This window comes from Cyanistes caeruleus, chromosome Z, assembly GCF_971803275.1.
Source record: "Cyanistes caeruleus chromosome Z, bCyaCae1.hap1.1, whole genome shotgun sequence".
Lineage (NCBI taxonomy): Eukaryota > Metazoa > Chordata > Aves > Passeriformes > Paridae > Cyanistes > Cyanistes caeruleus.
Window position 1 is genome coordinate 76382285 of NC_141732.1, and position 11032 is coordinate 76393316.

General features: G+C 36.9%; 1 long non-coding RNA gene across 1 annotated transcript in view; it reads right to left on the reverse strand.

Annotated features, from left to right (window-relative positions):
• Positions 1-7467: 7467 nt before the first annotated feature.
• The window catches only part of LOC147648604 (uncharacterized), a 22774-nt gene continuing 19209 nt past the window's right edge, over positions 7468-11032 (reverse strand). Inside the window, exons 3-4 of the long non-coding RNA XR_015280617.1 lie at positions 9370-9427; positions 7468-8422 (exon numbers count right to left, since the gene is read on the reverse strand). This is a non-coding gene — a long non-coding RNA (uncharacterized LOC147648604). The remainder of the gene's footprint in view (positions 8423-9369; positions 9428-11032) is intronic.

The window sequence follows — 11032 nt, forward strand, 5'->3', positions numbered from 1 at the left end:
CACCTCTATTAATATCACTTAATAACATAGGCTGCATGACCACAAAGAATCACTCACGTGTTACAGGAAATTTGTAACAAACTCTTTTTGGGCAAACCTGCACTGATATTGCCCCATGTTTTCTTTGACCGTTCATTTCAGATATTATACAACATATGCAAGGAGAAAATGAGGCCTAAGGGATGCCTTCTTGCTCTCTACAAGTAATTATAAGCAATTATAAGGGGCCTGCAGCCTGTTCCTGCACAGAGAACAGTGGAGTCACCATCTCTGGAGTTATCTAAAAAATCTGCAAATGTGGCTTTGAGGATATGGCTTAATGGTGGATATAGTAGTATCAGGTTTACAGTTGGGCTTGATGATCTTAAAGGTCTTTTCCATCCCAAATGATTCTGTGATTCTACGAAAAAAAGGAAGTTGAAGGGCTCATTTCCAGTGAATTTTATATTATCGATTAACTGATATTTAGACTCCTGAGGCATCGCTTCTCATTGTGCAAAATAAGCATAAAAACACTACAAGCAATTAATTGCATGGGGTTTGTACTATGCTTTGAGATGGCCTATCAGCCCTTTATTAATATTAATGAGAAGAATTAGTACCAAAGATCAGGGATCCATGATAGCTGGAAGAACCTGCAAGTACCCTCCAGCTCTCATGCTTTATTATTTTTTAATCAAAGTGTCTGTCTTGAAGGCACAAAATTAAAGAACGGAGTCCTTTATGATTCCACAATGATTCAAATTAAAATGATCTATACTTGCATAATTCCAATGAGCTATTTTGTGCTAGTTAAAAACAGTTAAAAATTGCATAAATGAATGATTTAAGGGCTGCAGCTTTCTAATCTTAATGAAAGAACCGTTTTTTTTTTTGTATATTTCTCAACCCACATGTGTGACTAGAATAAATCCAATACAGAAGAGTAAAGGAAGAAGAATATATTTGATGGCAACATTCTGCTAGCGAGTCATCTTGAAAGAAGTTGGGATTTGGGATCATGGGCAATATTTTTTACTTGTCCAAAAAGACAATTATCTTCTTGTAATCCTATAAAATATCCTGTGTTACATTTATTTTTATTGCAACAGGATTTAAATGTCTCATCCAAGCTGGCTTTTCTGGTAGACTCTGTCTATACAATTGTTAGTGATAAACCAAGCTGTGAAGAGCTGTTCATAAACAACATAAAATTTTTTTAAAAAAATCAGAAATAGAAGGGGAAATGGTGAGTAGCCTATGGCCATCCTTCTGGTGAAGAGCAGAACTGGGGCTGCAACCAAAATGCTGTGTTGCAGTGCTGTTTAATGAATTATATTCCCCCTCTCTAATTTGTGTTATTGTAATTTACGTAAATTCAGATAATCAGTGAAATTCCGATAATTATTTTCTAGGGTACTACCACACTAATTGTATCAAATGAGATTAGAAATCATTGGATCAAGATTTTTTCAGGTATCTCTCTTGGCCCCTGGAAAAAAGTACATAATCTATTAGCATTGATATATGCCAGTTAAATGAGGTTTCCACAGCTGTCTAGGCATTGCAACACAGAAATCAGTGTGGTCTGTAAAACCTTCCCAAGATTCCAGAGAAGTTCTTGAGCCATTATTATATGCTGACTTTGTCTCCCACACAAACATGTTGGAGGGAAGCTGTATTAGGACTATACCAGAACAAACAACCATGATCATTTCCTTAATCTAGCAGAATTTTGTCAAGCCCTAATTCCTAGATACCGTTTGGAATCACCTCAAAGTACAAAGATCTTCAGTGCCTTTAGCAGATCCTCAGCAAACCACACTGAGGATTGTAAGGTATAGTTAAAATATCTGCAGTCAACCCACAGTCTACACATCATTGATGCAGCATAATGGATGGTTGGAGTAGTCTTTGACTGCACAGAGAAATCCTAAATCCATAGATCATGGACGTGCCAGATTGCAACAGCCCCTTCAAAAAGTTTACAGTCTCTGGCACATGTGAGGATTTAGAGAACAGCAGATTTCTACCTACATATCTCCTCTGCACAATAAGAAATGTGACAGAAGTTGTGGTGTATGAAAAGCACGAACATTTTAATAATTATGCTTCTAGGAGAAAAAAAAAAATAAAATCTCTGTTTTCAAAAGTATCATATGTCCACTAGATATTACTTTTGTCCCCTCTAGCCATGTCAAGGGTTTCTGTGCATCCTTCTTTGATTGTATAACTAGAACTCAAAGTCTACAATATTGCTTTTATATCAGTATATTACATAAATATTGTGAATGGGAGCAATCATCTGGTCCCAGTCCCCTAAATGGTCTAGAGAAAATGAGATTGTAACACTTGCAAAGCTCCTGTGATGACTTGCAGCAGATATTGCTCTCCTTAATATTTTAGCACAAAGAAAAGAAAAATTTACACATAGGTCAGCTTTCCCTACCTGTTAATATTAATTGAAAGAGTGTATTGGTTAATTCAGTCCCTATGGTTCAATCAATATGTTCTCCCAATGAATTTCAATATAAGGATATCTATCTTCATCATCTCTGAGTTAAGTTTTTCATTACAAACGTTTTAACTTTTTTCACTTGCTGAAAAAGCCTGTCTTTAAGCCTCACCCAGCTTATGGACCAGGGTACATAAATGTAAATGTGAATGTGTCCAGGGGCATCAGGGTTAGGAGCCGAAGGTTGCACCTTTGTGACCCTAATCACACTGTTCCTCTGACACTGGCTGAAGAGACCTTTGGCACATATATCACCCTGGTGAGCTATTTTTGCTGTGGTGGATCCTTGACCTTAGAGGCAACCTTGTCTCTAACCAGGCCTGAATTTACCCATGGGAGTCTTTAGCACTTATAATAAGCTGCACATGAAATGGGGACCAGGGAGAAGCGAAGTTAACTGATGTAAACTATTTGCTTCAGTGTACATTGAAGTAATCTCCGTTCTGTTACACTACTTAATGAATTTATGCCAAGCAAAGCTATATAAAACACCACATCCCACTTCCCAGATAGGCGACAGATGCTTCTTTTCCACTTGGCAGGTGCTGCCAACAGTGTATTTACATTGTGTATGTTCTTTGGCGTGCCTGTTTCTATCTGCAGCAGCAAACCTCTGCAACACATCACATCGCGGAAATGCAGAAGTGGTCATAAAGGACTAGTTGGTTTTCTTGCTCTTGGTGCTGTGTCCCCTCTGGTTCAGCTGGAACTTCTGAATAAGCTTCCATGATTTTTCTTTGTGAAATTTGCAAAAGAAATTTGCTCTGGGACTGAGACCATGCATGTCAGATAACAAATTTATACGGCTGACATACAATGTGCGTGGCCTGGAATATAAGGCTTGATAATGGAAAACCTGACAAAATCATAAGTGGTCCTAGTGGGCAATACTATGATACAGCGTTATTATGCCAGATTTCCAAAAACATATATTACTCAAGAACTGAAATTACTGTTTTGCAGCCCAGGAGCTTGTAATGCATTGAATAAGCTATAGTTTCTGACTAATATTTGCATGCCTGTCTAAGAATATGTAAATATGACAGTTTCCCTCCTGGAAAAAGCAAAACCCCTAATGAATTGAAGGGCCAAACATGCAAATAAACCTCATGATTCACACACGTGTCTCTCATTTAATTTTTCAAAATGTATTTTGCATTTTGATTATGCTACAAAATGCAGCATGGAAGGCAGAGCGCCGAGAAAAATAGAAGTGTGTGTTCAACATATTTTTCATATCAAACAATGTGATTTACTTTAATCATTTCAGGAGTAACAAATAACGGCAAGAGCATGATTTGAATGCCTTCCAGGGGTATGTAGTCAAGATAAAAGGGGAAAAAAAGAAAAAAAAAGTGATGCTATATACATATATACATATATACATGTACTTTTTAGGCTGTAGGTCTGATTTTTCACTCAATCACTCTCCTCTGGTATAATACTAGTTTTGACTTTAACTAAATTGTATTTGGGTTTTGCATATGTCAGTGGGAGGAGATTCATGCCTCAGATGCCTCTGCTGTGACATACCTGAAACAGTTCTGGTTGACTGTGTATATAATGTTGGACAAAAAAGCAAAACAAAACAAAACAAAAACCCCAAAACAAGCAAGCAAAAAAACCCTGTATTATTTATTCAAAATCTCAGATACTTTCAGCTATGGAAAAACTCTCCAAGTAGGAAGAAGTTCACCCAGGAAATACCCCTCATTGAATGCCTGAGAGATTCAAAGAACTTCACATTAAGCTTCCCCAAACACTCACAGGTGTAAGCAGAAAGTGTTTAACTTTCACTTCTCCTTCTTCTCAAGGTCAGTGAAGACAAAGTGCAGTGGAGGAGAATATCCTCCTTGAAAATTGTTCTAAGAGGAAAGATAACAGATGTCCTCTGGCAAATCTGGTTGCAGAGGTTTTAAGATACATATTTGCTCAGCCCTCTGGCTCACAGCCTCCAAGCTATTCTCCTCTAAAAACGTTGTAGAAAAAAGAGATCTAGCTGAACCTCACCACTGCAGATCAGAGTGAAATCCACTCCTGGAATTCAGTGCCACTGAACCCCCAGCTGGCACAGCTGAAGGGTGGCTGCTCCTTCCACCCCTGCTGTAGGGGTGAGCAGAAGGGGATCTGAACCTGGGTTGTGGCAATGCCAAAAAACAAAAGAAAACCTTCACCAGAAAATGCCCCTCAGCACCCAAACACTGTCACTTGCCAGTCCCCAGCATACCTGCAAAAAATCTGCAGGGTAAAAGGGTCTTATTTTCAATTTATTCATGGTGGCTTCGCTTCAGGTAAGGATTAAAACATTTCAAAAATTCATATGCAAGACAAATTATTATGGTTGATCTAATTTTCTAGGATTTACCTAACAAATGTCATCTACTTTTCTCTCCTTTTAGGGATGCTCTTAAAAACATTTAAAGGTTAATTTTTGTTTTGTTTTGGTCATGAAAGATGTTTGTTCGTTTGTTTGTTTGTTTGTTTTTCCTTCATTTAAAACACAAAGAAAAAAAATCTGCCTCAATTTTTTTTCTTTTCAATTTTGAAATGCTGTGGGGGTTTTTTGTTTTGTTTTGTTTGTTTTTTGTTTTGTTTTTCAAATACTATTTTCCAGTCAGCTTTAAGGTAATACAAGTAATAACTGAGCCAGACCAAACTAGGTGACTTTTTCATAACTGTCAAATGACAACATAAAGAAGGGAAAATAGCATCCTGAAATTAATCATACAGAATGGATCATAGTGAATATCCCCTCTTTCTTCCCAAAAGATGTATTTAATTTTCCTATCTTTATTCACATAGAGATTCAGGCAGAGAATGCTGCCTCCAAAAGCCATTTCTTTAAGGTACCACAAAATAGAAAGGTTAATAGTTAATACTGTGAAGAGTCCCATTATTAAAACTGCATTGCCATGCAATACCAGGACAAATGGAAAATGAAAATTAGCCTAGACATCTACAACCTCACAAAGGAGATTCAAAGTCTCTGGGGTTGTCATTCTAGCATCTTTACATGATAATCAAGCAGGTTTTGTGTACTTACTGTAGTTAATGCCACCTCTTCCCATTTTCATTTTGTTGCAAGCACAGAAAATATAACCAATAATGTGCATGTTCTTTTTTCTTTGAGGGGAGGAAAGGGGAAAAAAATAAGAATTTAATTGACAGATAAAACGGATGTAGAAAGGGTAATTTCATTTTCCATCAGAAGAAGTAAGGTTTTATGTTGGGAATTAAATTAACAGCACATGAAATTGGCTTTTCCTAAGTTCATATTTTTTAAACATTTTTTTTTTCTTTATAAAAAGAATAAGAAGGAGAAGAAGAAACAAAAAGACCCCCAAACCAAGGTAGAGTTGTAAAAAGCCTGACAATGAGCACAGATGATTTCCAAAGTCAATAAAACTTTTCCAGTGCTGTGTGGTTTTTGGGCCTGCCTGCTTTTCAATCACTCAACGTTTTCTGTTTGTGTGATACTAAAAAGTTATGCTTATAAATGTTTCCTGATTTCTTTGTGTGGTGTTCCACCCTCTGACTCCAGCTGGTTCCAAGCTGCACTCCCCACCCCACATCTTTTCCTCTCTTTCCTCAGCTTATTCAAGTTGCCTGCGGGTTGTGATTTATCTTTGCAGTTAATACATTTGTATTCACATAATTTTTTGCTTCTGTTTGGCTAGGCAAATCTCTATTGGAATACCAATATGTGTGGATTTCCATATTGTCATCACTGACAAAATAGCAACATGGGACTGAAAAAAAAACCCAAGTGATGAGCAAGAAAAAAATATGCAGAAAAGGGAAAAAATCATTTTGAAACCACCAAATGTAGTGTCCTCCCCCTCCCTCTTTTAATGCATAAAAGTGAAGTTAATGACAAAACTCCTTGCTAATGTTGTGCTTAGGAGAAACAAAGAGGATATTTCTAGACTTCCCTTGATAATTTATCAAGACAAGTGTAAAAATCAACCTAGCAAAGACAAAAATGCATGTGCACATACATGGTATGTACCCATTAAAAACCCAAGCAAAGAAAATCACTCACCCCTCAAAATTGTAACAAAAATTAATGAATAGCATCATAATCAACCACAAGCTGTATGGTTTTGACAGTTTTCAGCTTCTTGGTGAGTTGAAAACTTAAATTCTTAGGTTTAGCTACAAAACAAAAATATTTTAATAATTTTTACTCTTTAAAAATCTGCTATTGTTTCAACAGCATAACATCCTTTAATACAAGAAGGTCAAATTTGCTACACATTTCAATGTAATTAATTTTTTTGCTCAAAATCTCAAGGCAATTTTTTGGGACCGGTGTAATTTTCAGAAGTATCTCACAACTTCAAATGTCCCTGAAGGGAGGACCAGCTCAGAATCCTTAAGCAAATTCATCGAAACACACAAGAGGGACACAATGTGCATGGAGCTGCTCATCCAACCTGCAGCAGTCTGATACTTTTCAGTAGGTGATGGAGAAACCTGTGGGTGTCATTGTCATTGTCCCCTTATTCAGGGGGACAGGGCAGCTAAAATGGCATGGCAGAGACTGTGGGTGAAGAAAAAGACAGGGAGATCACTTGCCAATTACCATTACAGGCAAAACAGACCGCCTGGTGAAAATTAATGTAGTGTCATTCCAAATGGACTTAAGTAGGGAGAAACTAATTTTTAAAAAAAAAATAAATAAATAAAAAGCCATGATTTTCTTCCCATCACCACTTTTTCCAGGCTCAGCTTTACTCTTTGACTCTGATCTTCTTTACCTCAGTCCCTTCAGCTGTGCAGCTTGGTGGGGAGGGTTATGACCCATGAACTTCTCTTTCTCACTGCTGCTCTTTCCTTCTCACTCTTTTTTTCTAGTCCAGAATGGATCCTTCTCACAGGGTACTGCCACCTTCTCCAGATGGAAGTCTTCCACAGGCCAATATAATCATATTTACCAATGACACAGCTGCCTTTTAAATATATTTTTAATATTTTTTTTTTTTTTTTTAAATACAACCCAAATTACCATATAACTTTTGACATCCCTTTCAAGTGAAGTGCCTTTGGTTTAGATGTGATTCAGATAATCCAGATAAATTGCTAAAATCTCAGATATTGCCACTGGAGAAACTGGACACTTCTGAAGGCCATCAGATTCCCAGGACCTGGTTTTTGTAGTCAGCCTCAGCCTATTGACTGTAGGAAGGGTGAAGGTGGGAGTATCTTTATGCTGGGAGAGTCCATTTCTATTCTGATATTTAAAACAATGTGCTTTTTTTTTTTTCCACATATCCCTCCTCCTCCCACCCCCCTACTTATTTTTTCCCAAGTCAAGTGATGGGTGGGATTCTGTGAACAGATTTAAACATCCTGACAAGTTCAGTGAGGATGATTCAGTCACTGGGTGTTCGCCATCAAGAAGGACAACAGGTGGTATTCATAGAATCAAAGAATAGTTTGGGTTTGAAGAGACCTTAAAGATCATCTGTGTTCAAGCCCCTGCCACGGGCAGGGACATCTGGCACTAGACCAGGTTGATGAGACCCACGTGCAGCCTGGCCTCGGTTCCTTTGCCCTCGGTAACACTGAGGGTTAGAAAACATCCCTTAGAAACAATGGATGATAAGTTGCAATTCTACAGATCAGTTTCTCAGGTTGAATGTGTAAAATATGCTCAAAGAAACTTAATCTAAAAATATTTCTTTCCAGTGCTTAATTAGTTCAAGTATTGAATGAATTTTTAGATGCTGTGGAGCACAATCTTGGTCTGATAGACAACTACTGACTGAGCATGCTGTCCTGACTCACCTGTGTTGATATTCCCAAACCTGATGCAAAGAAGGAACAGCAATGTTTACTGGGGATGGGGAAATTGTACACAGCTGTTCTCCTCAGCACTGTGCTGTGCTTGGACTGGAGTAAGCAGGGCGCAGTTCACTGTGGAGCCTGTGCAAAAGAGAAAGATTTCCTAGTGAGAAATTTGAGGGAATGGCACAAACTCTGGTAGGATGTAAGGACCTGTACCGATTTTAACATGCTTGGTGCCCAAGTCAAACTGACTGATTTTTGTACAACCCCCTCTCCCCCATCTCATCTCAGTTTGGGTAAACATTTCATCAGATGAACATATACTACCAAAATAATATCCTGGACAGCTACATCTCTGAGAGGATGAAAGGAAAAAGGAGCCACACCAAGCAAATGTCAATTATTTCACTTAATTCATTACAGCCTTAAATGAAGGCAAATGGATGACACTGGGAGCATTAACATAACGAGCCTCCATAAGGAGGGCTGAATTCCAGCTTCTAAGATCTTCTTTATATCCCTACATGCATAGTAACATAAATGCACATAAATACATATGTACACACACAAACATATTTACACATATTTAGGTGTATGCATTTTGAACCATAGATGTAGCGATACAGATTCATAGCTATATACATATATATATACTTTTTTTGTGTATGTTTATGCATAAATAGATATTTCATTTCTTAAAGTGTGGTTTTACTCTTGGTTTTCCAGTACTTTGGGTAGGATCAGTCAGGAGGGAGCAAATCAACTATAAGAATATTTACATTAAAATTAAATTATTAGGTTAAAGAAAAGAAGAAGAAGAAGAAGAGACAGGGAAAGAAAGAAAGACATAAAAAAAAAGAGGGAAGGGAGAAACACTAAGCATGAGATGAAGGTATGCATTTTAGGGTGACTGCATTCTCAGAGAATAAGAGCTTTATCTTGATTTCCAGCTCTCCTTCTAACAATAAGGGATAGCATCTCAGAAAATGGAACTTCTTCTTTCTTTTTGCTGACCTACTAAAAAAAAAAATAAAACACAGTTAAAAAAAAAAACCTCTATTGCTGAGATATTTCCTTTTTCTTACCTTTCTGCTGATAAGAACTCTCAGTGTTTCTGGATAAGAAGAGATACTTTATTGTCTCCTGCAAAGATATAAGAGAAGAGGGGGAAAAAAACAATGCCTTTTGTTAGAAAGGAAAGCAAGTGCAATTTGAAGAGCGATTGTAATAGACAGTATTGCTGAAGGCAAACAGAAGCTAAGAAGTAAGCGTTTTAGAATATTATCCTTCCTTAACATTTTGATAAAGTTCCTGAAAATGGGAGCCACTTTTGCCTCTGCAGCACTTTAATTTCCTATAATCATCTCTGATGGAACAGATGATACACACAGAGTTACCCCAGGTATTGTTTAAGTGGGGACTGAATTACTTTTATACTATCACTAAATGATTGAAAAAAGGAAGCAAAACACGTTTTCAGGATCACTCTGCTTCCATGCTGCAAGCCCAGCATAGTGATGCGCTCACTAATTCTGTTTAAACTGCATTCCAGAAGTATTCACAAGTCAATTTTTTTTAAGGCCATTAAAAAGAATGTACAAGCAACATAGTGTGGAAAGCAGAGGCAATGTTCATTATCAGGCCCAGAAGAAAAGGACGAGTTAAAGAGAAAAACTCACAAACTACAGGACTTTGAGGAATTTGCTAGTTATCTTTTCCACTTGGGTGACTTTAGGCTTCACTACCAAATTGAAACACCATTTTCTGAACAATAATACTATACATTTTTTTGACATCACAAAAGAATGCTTTTAAGGCATAAAAAATGTATTTCCCTTATGTAATCAAAAACAAAACTCTATAAATTATAATGCTATGTACAGTCCAATTCCTCCATTCAATGCATTTAAATGGTATGTGCTGATTAAGCTCTTAGTCATTTATGTTAAATGTCTAATGAAAAGCTCTTTGAATCTGGTTTAACCCATATTAAATGCCCTAGTGGTGCCCCTGGAATTAAAAAAAAAAGAAGAAAATTAATCCTATTCTTTGTTCCCTTTATACATTTTAATAAATTATACTGCATCTTCCTAATGCATTTATGTCTCAGACAAAATGCCAAATGGTCTGATCCTTTCAACAAAAAGCCAGGGAACAAATTTGCACATTAAAATGTAGAGTGATTCAACAATTCAAGGCATAGTGTTTTCCAAAAGATGATGTGTTTTCTATGTTTCTTAATAAATCTGCATGATGACTTCTGCTTTTTGTGTAAGCAGACTCTGTTGAAAGTTTGCTGAGTTTATACTTTCTTCTCCTTTCAACAGTTTAACAGAATAAACATAATTTTCAAAATGCACTGGATCCTGGAGTATAATATGTCATACAAGGTATTCAATAAACTGGCAGTAAAGAGAACCACCAGACAGAGATAGTCCAAGTAAATTCAGAATAATCAAGGTGTCCTCCTCATGTCTCATTTACACAGAACCATGGAGATTCAGCATTTGAACCAAAACACAGGGTTTATGTATAGGACTTTTTGGGCCCAAGATCAAATCACATGGCCAGAGGACTTTAAAGTGAAGCTTATGGAACTTGATTTTAAAATTCTTTAGTGATGGACATTCCTCAGCCTCAAGAAGACACCATATTCTTTCTCCTTTACTTTTCAGAAAAATAAAAATAAAGCAGATTTCCATTGCCACTACTGTTATACAGAGTAATTTTTCCAGTTGAAGAATCAGC